Source organism: Anoplophora glabripennis, unplaced genomic scaffold (assembly GCF_000390285.2).
Source record: "Anoplophora glabripennis isolate ALB-LARVAE unplaced genomic scaffold, Agla_2.0 scaffold694, whole genome shotgun sequence".
Classification (NCBI taxonomy): Eukaryota; Metazoa; Arthropoda; class Insecta; order Coleoptera; family Cerambycidae; genus Anoplophora; species Anoplophora glabripennis.
Genome location: NW_019416780.1, coordinates 31,240 through 45,217, shown reverse-complemented (window position 1 = coordinate 45,217; position 13,978 = coordinate 31,240). Strand labels below are relative to the sequence as shown.

The 13,978-nt window shown below is 35.2% G+C and overlaps 1 long non-coding RNA gene across 1 annotated transcript in view; it reads left to right on the top strand.

The window, feature by feature from the left end:
* The window catches only part of LOC108913107, a 28,502-nt gene extending 21,445 nt beyond the window's left edge, over positions 1–7,057 (top strand). Inside the window, exon 3 of the long non-coding RNA XR_001964608.2 lies at positions 6,875–7,057. This is a non-coding gene — a long non-coding RNA (uncharacterized LOC108913107). The remainder of the gene's footprint in view (positions 1–6,874) is intronic.
* The last annotated feature ends 6,921 nt before the right edge of the window (positions 7,058–13,978 follow it).

The following is a 13,978-nucleotide window of genomic DNA, read 5'->3' as shown; positions in this document are numbered from 1 at the left end:
CCTAGAATTTAGAAACCTACTTAATTATAATTTTTTTAAATTTTATGAGTCATAAAACTAAAACTTTCTCGTAATAATTTTTACTCATACACTTTTAGGGCACACCCATTATAATTTACTTATAGGTATAACAAGTAATTTTTCCTCCTGTTTTCCACTGTGCTACTGTTTTGTTAGGGCCCTCCATATTATTTAATATATTGCTTAGTTCTCAGGAAATATTCACTTGTCGTAGACCCTCTTTTTGTTCCAATAAAAAAGGATCTTTTTCCAAATAATCAATAGCCCCAATTTGTTTTTTTGTTGTGCCTCTGAAATTGTTTTACATTATACACAATTTACATTTGATTCGGAATTATGTAATAAATTAATTTATTATACCTACTACATTAATTTTTCTTACCTGTTTCACCCTCTGCCATTTTCTTATAATTATAATTATTGTACAGAAAACACTTGATATTTTGATATTTGTTATGTATTTATGTATTTGGTAATTTGTGGTTATGTTCAGCCAGAGACCTCACTTGCAGATTGTTAGATTTAATAATCGAATTCCCAATAGTACGAATTTCTACTCTCCGCAATAAACGGAACCGTTTGTTTTTGTTTTAGACAATCTGTTTAAAATATTTTTCCTGAATAGCAGTTTTAGNTGCCATACTAGGATTTATTTTTTTTTTATATATATATATAGGGCAGAACTATTCTATGTCCAAGTTTTAAAAATGCTAAGTACAAATATTTAAATCAGAAGTATTCTATCTCCACGTATACGGCTGGACATGAAAGCATCCACCGCTGACCATAGTTCTGCATCGAATGACTCGCGACTAAATGAGATAGCATAGTTCGGTTTTTGGGCATAGTGGGGGTATCACTGCCTTCTGGATTTACAATACTTATGCACCGAATAGAGTCGACAAAAAGGTATACTATGTCAGGAAAACCTTGAAATTGAATATTTTGGACATAGATTAGTTATGTTCTAAAGCGACGATACATATTGAGCTGAAGATTGCCTACATTCGATTTTGTGGCTTTTTCACGTTTTGAATCCACACCCTTTGCTATATTTGAATCGACTACAATCCTTGTAATTAACAGGGGTAGGGAATCGAGTAGACTTAATGCCAAATTATGTTCACAAATTTTAGTTGTGACATCATTGGGCTTTTCCAATAATGCTTCGGGATATATTTATTTAGTAATTTTATTTTTAAGACGTAATGTGCTCATGCATACGAGAGTCATAAGAATACTGCCAAACTGGCTAATTGGCAGACCCAGCCGCGTTACGACCGGTATTACAGTTAACCTTAGGTTTTCTAATATCCATATTTTTTTTTACATCTAGATGGCGGTACCTAACACAGGCTTTCCGGTTAGCTCTGCAGGAAACGGGCAACTCAAATTTTTTTTTATTTAATGCACGATAGACCAGCAATGGTTTGCACTTAAAATCACCAGAAGCGTTTCCACAGAAGAATGAAGTTAAACGATCTTTGGCAGCTTTAAATCCAGCTACTACTTTTGCATCTCGTGATGTAGGTGTCCTTGTCGACATCTTTTTCCAATAAAGACCCATCTCATCTGCATTAAATACTTGATCCGAATGGTTTCTTTTTTCTTCAGTATGTGGGAGTAGTTTAGCCGCTTCTTGATTGGCAGAAACTGATACGCCTACCAATTTTAAATTGTGCAGATTGAAACGTTTTTTAAATTTATCAAACCAGCTCCTACTTGCTTGGAAAGCTCAGGTTCTTCACTTGTTGCAAGAGGTACAGAATCCTGAAGGTCTTGAATTATCTTGCAGATTTACTTCTAATTATCATACCACTTAAAAGTTTTTTTTTTGTTTGCTCGTCTATCAAGAGATTGAGCATGCTTTCCATTTTTTTTTCTAAATAGGGATTTCTACGGCTTACACAAGCGGCTTTTAGAGTGTATTTAGTTGAAGTTTGTACCGAAGTTCTAATTTTGTTTTCCATTTTTTTATGTATCGGATAGTTGCTCATTTAGTCCATATTCAGATGCAACACACACAGCACTTGAACCACTTTTCAGTTTGTCAAAAATTTTCACTTTATCACTTAAAGATAACGTTTTCCTGTGTCTTTTTATACATTCTAATCAATTTACAACTTAATTTCTAGACTTGTCCCAGACAGTTAAATTTTTTTAAATATTGTGGTAAAATAAAACATTTAAAGTTTGAAAAATATATTTATTTAGTTGTCACAAAACATATTAACTTTGAAAAATATGTATTTTACGTTTTCCTTTAACCTTTCTAGGCTTTGTATCCCAACTGTCGATCAAATTTTGATAAAATGGAATATTCTCTTCATTAACCCATTTAATCAACTGCCCAATTTTGGTGTCCGGTATTTTCATTAGATAGACTTGTCTTTTTATAGTAAATTGGCCACTATTTTTTCCATTCAAATATATCCTGCGTAGACACCTCTTTTACAACAAATTTGTTGCTTTGACTGGATTGTAGAATTTTTTCAGTATATTCGTGTACTGAGTATATCCTCTCAAATTTTCTTAAATATCTTTTTATGATCCCAAAATCCTTATTGCAGGGAAGTGTCCCCAAATCGAAAAAAATTGTTGCGCTTTATCAAATCTTCTTAATCTGAACAAGTGCCATACAAAACCTTACTAAAGTGTGATTTTTGATTTAGCCCGAGCAGTTATCTAAAAAAAAGCCTACGCTGTTTTGAATGTGGATCTGCATAGTTCGTAATGCAGTCCATTAAAAATGAACATACTTTATCTGGTGTTTTCGCAGCTAAGCCTTCATGATAAACGTAATAGAGACTTTTCCAGTTTTTAAATCGTGAATTCCAAAAACACCAACGCTAAGTTGAGTTAAATAAAAAGTGTCTGGTACAGGAACGAGTGGTAATTGCAAATTCTGCATAAAACCAAATGTTATAGCAGTAATATTGTTTGTTTCCTTAACTTCAGCAATAGTATTTTTCAATGAAGTGTAAAATCTCTTGGCTCTTCGTTCATGTATCATTTTTTCTGCAATCGCTGCCACTTTGGCAGGTTCACCTAATGAGTTACTTTTAATTTTGAGTGAAAATTCTTCACATTGACAACTTGTGTCTATCTGTGAACGACCAAAGTGAAGGTCAAAGTTTATTAGCTATATTTAAATTTACTGCTAGGATGTTTTTCCTTAAACACATACATAATTTTTAAATTTAGTCTGCAATCGAGGTACTGATATTCTTTACCGAAATAATGTTACCTTGGTAGAAAAGGAAGATATATGCTGACGAATTAGTGTGTTTTCTGCATCGGAACTAGCTCTTCCTATACAAACGCTTGGGCATTATCAACATTTCCTGAAAGGCCAAATGCCAATTTTTTAAAACGTGGATCTAATATTGTAGCTTTTGAAACTATTTTGTTAGTTTCAAGACTTCCATGTCGCCTAGATATGGATTCTAGTAGAGACGCTTTAAGTTGATGTCCCATATCTGTAGCCACAACTTTATCTCTAAGAGAAATTTGTAGGCCCTTAATTAAAAAGGATACCATGGACAAAGTTGGATATTTCTCTCCTGATAGGACCGTGGTTATAACTTCAATAGGCTTCAACACACAATCCGCTATTATTTTCCACTCGGCAGCACCCAAAAACTCGGGTGACTCAGGGACGTTATGGCTGCTGACAATGGTGCTTTCGTATTCAAAAGTCTCTCCATCATAATTACATGAGTTCCATCTTGTTCTTACATCCTGCTTCACTTTGAGTATGGGTAAGTTCATTTGTCTCTGCATATCCTTCACAGTTTGAGTCGCAACAACGCTACGCTTAAAATGTCCAACTACTGTACGGCACTTTTTAATAATTTTGTCCAGCAATGCGATACTCCCTAAACATTCACTTACTGTTAAGTTCAACGTATGTGCGACACAAGGATGATGGTGTTTGTTCATCTGATGCACAGCACGTTTAATGTTTGCACCATTGACAGACACCGCTGTGACGATTTTATTTTCAATATTTCAGTCTTCAAAAATAGATTTAAACGCTCGTGCAATATTTTCCCCAATATGGTGAGCGTCTTCCATTTCTGGGCGAAAGTATTTGATCATTATAAACAAAATGAACCGTCACTGAAATATAGGCTTCTTGCTATTTGACGTCCATATATCTGTGTTGTGATCGCAACGTGTGCAACTTCCGTTAGCATGATCTTGACTTTTTGACTTTTCATACATGTTTTGAACCATAACTTATGTGTTTTCTGCTTGGTAGCTCATAATGCGGGTTAAGCTTCTTTGTGTAATTAATAAAGCCCTTACTTTCCACAATTGACGGCGGTTGATAGTAGATTGCAATCATATGTAAAAGAACTTTGTCAATTGCAAGACAAAACAATTTTAGAAATAAGTGGTTGTTTGTATCATCATTACTTGTAGATGAGGGCCCAATTTTATTATGTTTAGGTGTAGATCTGAATAGAAACAAGGACTGTTATATGCAAGTACCGATAACTCTTTTACTTTTTCTTCATTTTTATGTATGCTTTCTAAATGTCGTGGCAAATGTTTTATCAACTTCCGACAAAACGTGCAATAATTTTACTAAATTATTTAAAGGTTTCGGGGGTGCTCCACCACCAGTCTTTTGCTGCTCTACATACAGTGTGTTTCACAAGCGATCTTTTCTACGGCTTACTATCATTAAGAAAAGACCCTCAAAAATTAAAAAACATATTAGGCATTTTTTTAAGAAAGAAATGGATAGCTTTTTGGATTTGAGAAATATTTTCAAGGTATTTTTTGAGTTTCATTGATTTCACTCATGCAGGGTGCTCACAATAAGATATACTTTTTTTAATATACCAGAAATGAGTTTTCGCAACAAAATAAAATTTAAATATTACTGTTTTCTACTAGTCCACCATCGTTTGGCGTACACTGTTCAATTCGTCTCCTCTTGTCTCCTCAACTGATGTGTTATTTGTCAACATGCTTGTCTAATTCTATTACATAAATCTTCTCTGTTCTGGGGCCTGGTTTTATACAATTTATTTTTCAGCTCCCCATAAAAAGAAATGAAGAGGCGTCAAGTCTGGAGCTTTTGACTGCCANACGTTTTCTGAGAGATCTTCGAGTTTGAAACAACATATCGGGATTGCGTCTGACTTCGTTGGCAGCGATTTGTATTCTTTGCCACAACTCTTCACACGAGCCAAACTATAACTTTCATTCGAGACCAAATAGAAAAATCAAGAGGATTGAAGTCCGGACTTCTGGATGGCCAAGCAAAAATGATTTCATGGCCAATCCATCGATTTGGAAAAACTGCATCAACGGTCAATTCAACGGTGGATTCTTCGAACACTGACTTTAAATCATTATTACGAATTTCATTTGTTTTATTGTTAATTGTTGTTGGTTTATTTCGCTTTTAATTTCTCGTATTATCAAAACATAGTGTTCGTTAAATCGATTTTTCTCGAAAACGGATCAAGATATCGAAATGAAACAAGAATACACAATCAATGGAAAAATGATTGCTCTTTCAGGTTTTGACATACAAGTTTCATGTCAGACATCCAGGGTAAAAAGCTATTAACTAAATTTTCGGTAAAATTGGTCGTAAGTGGCGCCCTCTACGAGCAATGCTGAAATAACAGCACGCATCTTAATCGTCGCCTAAAAAAATATAGTTTCACAAATTATCAAGTTCCTAACCTACATATTTTCAGAATAATCTTAAAAAAACAATTCAAAATTTTAACTTTCAACACCCTGTATTTCCGAAACTATCAACTTTTGGATAAGGCATATTTGCACCAGTCGCCACCATTTCACGTGTAGTATCTTCAGCTTCCGACTTTCCCATTGTTAATGAATCACCTTGTATAAACGGTTAGTTAATTGTTAGTTGAATGGGAACACACCTGAAGGAGTGTATGTGTTCCGAATTTCACCTGAATCGGATGAATGGTTTAAAAGTTGTGAGGGAAAAGCGGGAAAAAATTCTATTTCAACGCCCTCTATCTCCGAAACGATGCATTTAGGAAATAAGTTTATATGATGAATGAACATTATTTTCACCTGTGTTATCGATTCCTGAAGTTAAGATTAAACCTGAATCACCCTGTATGAATGGGATAAAAAAAAAATAAGTACTGTAGGTAACATGTTTATTTTCTTGCCCCTTATAATATATTTAACTGTATTTAATTTTAATAGACGAAATAATGTGATTTAAGGGAGTCTTCTACTTGGAAAGCTATTTTTTAGTAATTTTCTCATAGAACCAGAAAAACACTACGTTGTTCAAAAAATTTTTTAAGGTAAAATAAGGACAAGAATCTGCTGTACAGAGCTCTGATAAAAAAAGTTTTTTCGATTTCAAATTTCCAGTTCATCTGAAATAAAAAAAGGAAATGGCATTTTAATCTGTAAATGTGTGGCTATCTTGTAGAATTTAATAAAAATATTGAAATTTGCATTTTTGCCGAAGTTTTAGAGAAAAAGTCCAATGTTTCTACTAGTAAAATGGGAGTGTTGCAATATCTTCACATTAAATTACCTCAGAAACTGTTACTCCAAAACAATCTGCAACCATAATAGCTTTTTTGTTTAAATAAAGTAGGTAGTTACCGAAAATGTGCCCACGATGTAACCCCCAAACCAACCCCAAAAGATACTATTGAAAAATAATCCTAACCCTTACAAATACTACCCTTTCAGATTGGACTATTAATTTTTGATATCACCAGTTACTTTAGGGACTTTATACAATATAGGGAATTTGGCTCAAATTTTTTCTTATTTCAAACCTGCTATAAAAATATATTTTTTTTAATTTACCCTTTTATTGTCGTAGCTTCCTTATGCATTTGCTGACCCATGCTCAAGCAAGTAATTTCAAGGACTATTCCGGAGGTGTGTAATGCGCTGATAGATGTCTTCAGGAATGTGTAAAGGTTAGTGTTAATCATACATCTAATTTAAAATAAAGAATCTGATAGAGTCTAGCTAGACTCTATATTGTAATTAATTCAAGTTTACAATTGAAGCGTTCGGGGGAACAAGGTACATAAGCCACATCTAACACATTACGAGAAAATTAACTTTAAAGATTTCATTTAAATCCCTAAATCAAATTCAATTTTTTTAATTGAAAGTTTCATGGAATTTTGTTATATTACCAAAAAATATATGATATTAAGGCTAAAAAAATCAAATCGTTTTTTTTATAAATTTATTAAAGATTTGTGTAAAAAATGTGGCTTGTGCCTTTTTCATATAAGTAAAATAAATATTCTTTGAATATAGGAACATTGCACTTGGATGCCCTATCGACTTTCATAAGAAAATAAACAATGTTATTCTTTGATATGTTGTTACAAACAGAGAAACAAAAACAATCGTTCTTATTCATCATCTTTCCAACTCAGAGTGTCATCTCCGTCTATACATTCTGCTTCATCCTGATTTTCATATCGGTGATCTGATTTTCAGTGTTACCAAAAATGTTTAAATAGAAAGTTTGGTTTATTGGAGGAATATACTGCAGAAGTTTTTTTAAATCGGTTACTTTCTTGTTATTTAGTTTTATAGGCTCCTTATATATATGATTCAGAGTATTTAAAACGTCATTGCGGTGAAGACTGAGTTTGTTTCCCAGTTTTCCAACATTCACCTTTTTAAAGAGACCATTAAGCATATGTTTTATAAACATTGCATTTGGATCCTCTGATTGAAAACGAAAGCATCGCACCATGTTGAAATTTAATGGCTCCTTATCGTCAGTGATATTTTTCTTTAACATGGTGATGTTGCTAAATGTAAAGAAATCTTCCTGTTGCATAACAACGACGTTAAATGGATTAGTTCGTTTGCATTTGGCTACAGCTTCGTACCAGTCTTCTGGACAATATACTTGCTTTAGAAACCGCTTATGCTTCTCTATCACCGCAAAGTCTCTGTCACAAGGTAAGTACGTGTGTCCTGATATCAAAAAGCGATGTTCAATAGACTTAAATTTTTTCTCCCTTACAAGTTGTAACCATAACGACATTAGGAGCCAATTTTTGTTCTGTCCCCCACAATTGTCTGTAAAAATAACAAGCTCATTTTGTTCATTTGTTTCTCGAGAAGAAAAGTATGTAAGTAAAATGCTGGCTATTTCTTCACTCCCTCTTTTGGCTGTTGTTTCTGTCCACATAAACATGGTTGCCTTTCCCGTTGTACAATCATGTATTCCCAAATTATAGGTCCAAGCCTTTCTTAAATAAAACGCTGGACCAACAGTAAGACTTGGAGTTGGGAGAGTTTGTTGTAAGTCGAAAACAATAACTAATTTTTTGTTGTTTGTTTTTGCAGATTCTATTTCTTCTTTTAAATTATTTTGCATTTCTTCGGCTTTTCTGTGATGTAATTCTAACTGTATTTTTAATCTTTTACTTTCTTCTTCATTTTGTTTACTATTTGCGGTTTCTATCAGAATACGTAGAGAATCACAAGTGTGACATGTGTCACTTTTTGGTAACTTAAACCCTATATTATATTCATTACAAAATATCCTTCTATATTTGTCTTCTTTAACTGGTACAATATTCCTTTCCTTGCACCATTGAATATAAAAGTCCTTATACAGCCTAGAAATACTCATGTCATGATTCAGATATACTCTGTGAGGATTCTTTTTTCTACTGTAGTGGCTTACATATTTTGGAAAAGCTCTGATGTGATTATGGACCGATTGTATTTGTTCCAATGGTGTTTTGTTGGGTCTATTGTGATGTTTCCCGCGTTTGTCACTTTTTGGGACGCTTCTTCCTTTAAATATTTGGTTACAAATAAGCCGGACTCGTTTCGAAGAGTTCTGTAATCCATGAACGGACAGAAACTCTTGCTTACATAACTGGACGTCTATTCCATTTACTTTCACAAAATATTGGTATGTTACTTTTCTAGACGATTCACGTTTTTTTATTTTTTTTCTGTACGAGCGCTTCTTAGGTATGGCCTTGATAGATCCAAAAAGATAAGTGTTTTGCTCTCTGTATGAACCTAAATCCCAAAATGAATTAAAAATGTTAACTTCCTTTCCCTGTAATTGCGCTCTACATTTTTTATTGCACGTACATTGGGGACCAATCTTTCTGTCTGTAACCATTTTTCCCCTACTATTTTCATAAGCATGGCCTCGATTTCGTTTTGTTTTTGCTTTTTCTTTCTTTCTGCACTCAAAGTTTGTTTTGCGCCAACGAGAATGAATGGCTTTTTCGGGAGTTTGTAAATTACCTCTTGCTACCACAACCTCATCCTCTATTGCCCGCAAGTTTTGAGATTCTAATAAAGCCTTACTTGTCAAATTATCTTCTGAATCATTTTCAGATGACTGAAACAAAAATAAATATCGTACTCAAGAAGGTCATAAGCCACATTGAAAATTTTTAGGTTATTATCGATCACAAGATAGTTTACGTTCCAATTATATGTGGCATTTTAGTGAGAATGTATTGGTTTTATAATTATATTAAAATAAAAAAAATAAAACCAACGTATATTTGAAAAATATAACAAAATACATTTACAGAAATAAATGGCACATGCCACACAAAAAAATAGGCAGTAAGGTTATAAGCCACAAAATTAATTATTTACCGATAATCCATTTTCTGATAGAGAATCAGAACTGCTGTCAGTTGGGGAATAATCTTTGTCCTTCACGCTATCGTCTGAGTCGAAAATATTTTCACCATCGCTGTTATTTGAGTCACTATCAAACACTTTTCGTTTATATGACAACTGTCGCTTGGTAGCCATGATGAAATTTGTGCGGCTTGTGACCTTGTTGACTGCAAATAATCTAAATATTTCGACTACAGAACAAGAACTTTTAGGTGCAGTACCGCCATCTTTCGGTAGTTTTCAGAACTTTATTTTATGTGGCATAGGACCTTCTTCTGGCCAGATTCTGTGTCGAGATATCTCAGTTTTTGCGAAAATGTGTCTTATGTACCTTGTTCCCCCGAACGCTTCAATTAGTAGTATCATAGTAGTACATAGTAGTATTATAATAAAGTTATTAAAAAAATACAGTGTTCTCCTTTTCTTGAACTGCTGAGTGGAGATGGAGATTCCAAAGCTGAAGTCTAACATTTAGGAGGAACATATTGTATGGGTAGATACTGGGTAGATGCTGGTCACTGTTGCATTGAAAATAAGTTGCTATATGTTCAACATTTGAGTTTAAATTGTGTTTGTTATATCGTCCTTCTTCCTTCAGTAACTTACTCTGAAGCTAGTAAATGTGTAAAAAACTTTCAATTACACATACAATCTGGTCCACAATAAAGGAAGCGAGATTTCTTCAAAAGTTTACAAGACATTTCCAAATTTTCAGCGTAATTTGTGGGAAAAGCACGCCAAATCTTTCCAATAATTCTTGAAAGCTGCTTCAAATCGTAAAGTGGCTTTCCTGCAAGCTGGTCTTTCATAATGGCCCAAACGTTTTCGATAGGGCTTGCTTTGGGAGATTGGAAAGGCCAATCCATGATGGCCATGCCGTTTTCCTCCTTCCAGCCTTGGCAGACATTCACTTTTACAGAGTGTTTGACGGTGTCCTGAATGAAATCAGTACTACTCGCTAACCAGGCACGCTTCACCCGAACCCACGCCCAGAAATTCGCTTCATCTGACTCGCTCTCCCACCTTAGGCCTTTCTATATGGTTGCGCTAAGCAGGGGTTTGGAGCTCGTAGGATATAATAATTTTACCTCGAACAAATGTCGCTTGAACATGAGCACAACCCCTCTTTCATGTTTGTTGCACGTCGTTCTGATTTTTCCACCTTCAAGATGATCAGTGTTTTTTATTGTGCCGCTTCACCCACTTCTCAGCGAACTTCTTTGACTTTTTAATCACTTTGACTGCAGCAACATACGTCATTTTTGTCCCTTTTGTATGCGTGCGTCAGGGAACTTATTTATTTCTACAAATAACCTTGAACGTTTCGAGCGACACTAAAATGAACGAGTAATGGTGTCGTAGCCTACAGGTGCTGGATAAAAAGAGATAGAAATACTTTTCATTTTATTCTTAAAAACTTTACCTCCTTTCTTGTGCAACAGACTGGAAAGACCGCGCGATTTAAGCAGCGGCAGAATCCACATGCCTAAACTCCTTATTTCCGAGGTCAGGCGGAAGGAGAGACTTTTTCATTATTTTCCTGACTTGGTGGCAGCGATGTAACTACCAGATAAACTATATAAAAGTCGTTTCGGCAGATACGTCTTAAAAGAGGCCGTAGCGTAATTTGTGCTGCGGTTTTCTGCCGAACGACATAAGTACACTGGATGATCTTTATAAGCAGCTCAGCCAGCTATAAGAAGAAGTCTACCGGACTTACATGTCTTCTAGTTTTACACTTATTTATAACTCCTCTTTTAACAACATCGTTAACAACTTTCAAATTGTTTACAATACTTAATCCCTCTTGGTAATCTCTGTATCTAGTGGCGAATTTAGAAAATCACTTGAAATATTAAATATTTCGAAGAAATTATCGTCTCGGATGAGACAAAGTCGTTTTATTACCATCTTGGGCGTCATTTACAATTTTTGTAGCCTCTTATCATTTTTAATTTCACTGGTATCGGAACATTTGATCAAAAAAGACAAAGGCAATACTTTCAGGCGTTAGGTACCACAAATGCCTAAAAAAACTTATGTATTGCCGCTCTTGATATATCAGACTCGGGATATTGAGAAAGCTTTTTACAAAGTTGCGATCATCATTCATTGAGCGAATGGAACTTTGAACCATGCCGAAACATAAACTTGAACTAAAAAAATACTTATGTCTCTAAATGCCGTTTTTTTCCAAAGCACTTAGTTTAAACTGTTCACAAAACCTAAATATTTTTGGGGAATAAAGTGCCTTTGATATCTAGCACGATGGAATGTCTGGATAACAGAATAATGTGCCTCGAGGTGAAGTGGCACCTAGAAATATAATTGTTAGCTCAAGTAGTTCCCTGTAATCTTCTGTGCAGTAGTGATGTGTCGTTCATGAACGATCGTGTCATAATGACCGAATCTTCTAAAAGGCCCTAGATCGCCCCGTTCACGTTGTGTGACCCTATCGCTCATTGTTCATTTGAGCGCAAACTCGGTGCCTGCAGATCTGAACTGAAGAGCTGGTGCTGATACAGTGAAAGCCACGAAAGATCGACTCTATGATCTATTGGGTATCGGATGTAGATGCAAATTCAACACTTATTTCACTTTTACGAGTACTTGCAGAATTATTTTTCGTAAAGTCTTCACTAATTGTCGCTGTGGGGTGAGCTATTTAAATGTCGAAGTAGATTGCCAGTTGCTTTTATTTTTGGAGCAAAAGTTGCATTTTGCCTTATCACCAACATTGTGTTCGGTAAAAAAATCCATACGGAAGATATTAGCCGTCACAAGCCGTGACAAAAAAGTCATTCTATCGCGCACGGACCGACGAAATGGAACACAGCATGACACAGATTGGGTCATACAACGTCAAAAGTCTTGGACTCCCCTCAGTCTTGTTACATTTTTTTGTTAGAAAAATAAAACATATTTATAAAAGTATATTATTTTCTGAATCTGTTTTTTGTGAAAGATGTAATTTTCGACAAACTAAATACTTAGAAAATGAAGAATTATATCAAAAGAGTAACAAAGCACTCGTTTTGACCTCCTCCATGTCGCAATAACATTGACACGTCTGTGCATTGAAACAATTAAGCGGTTACTAATGGTCTCTTGTGGAATATTGTTCCATTCCTCTACCGCCGCTACGACTATCTCATTTGCAGTCCCAGGTTATACAGTTGTGAGTGGTTCTAGCAACGAAATCCCGCATGTTTTCAATAGGATTCATATCAGGCGAGTTGGCTGGTCAGTCCAATCTACTGATATGTCCTGCTTCAAGTGTCTCCTGAACTCTTTATAAACACAAAATTTTCATCTAATTCGTTACATAGGGGATAGATAATGGGCTTAATAACTTGTTCGATGTGAATTTGACTGGTCATATTCTGTGGCATGTGAATTAATGGGGTACGGCGGTTGAACATTGTTCCACCCCAAACATTATGATACCCTCTTCGCGGGGAAAATTAAGTCGCTATTGACGACCTGGTTCTCTCTATACCCTTTGTCGATTGTCATCACTAACCAGTCCAATTCTGGTTTCACTGTAAATAACACCCACCGCCACTGGCGCAAAAGCCAACCCCTGTGTTCTCGCGCCCACTGGAGAGGGGTAGCACGATGTTTTGAAAGTGGAATGGAGACCCCTTAATGGTCTTCTAGTACGTAAATTTGCATTATGGAATCGTCTTCGAACAGTAGGTATCGATATAAAACGACGAAACGTACCCTGGAAGTGAGATCCGAGAGCTAAAGCTGAAGCTGTGCGGTGTTTTCGGGCATATTGCACGAAATAACGATCCTCCCTTTCATTAGACACTCGAGGATGTCCACTATGTAGTCTGTTTTCCATCGTATCAAATTCTTGATATCTGTGAAGCTGTCTTCTAAGCCCAGAGTAGAGACGTGACTCAGCACCAGGTAGAGTAAGCTTAACACCAGATTTTTAAAGAGTAAATGGATCCTTAACACAAGCATTGGCGAAACTGCTGCATTCTACACCTTTTTCGGTGTATTCCATTACACGATAAGAAGAGATTTCAAATTTTTGTTTTCGTTTGTTAAATACAGTTTTTTTGAAAAGCTTACTGAAATGATCATTGAAATTTATATCTTGGGTAAATCAAACCACTTCAAACTTGCGACATGTATTTTTGACCAACGCAACCCATTCTTCTGGTAATACAATGCTTTCTCGTTCTCTCTTCTCCTTTTCTATTAATCTAAAACTTCTATCACATGGAAGGAAGCTATGTCCTGGTTCTGGATATCTATGTATTATTTGGGAAAA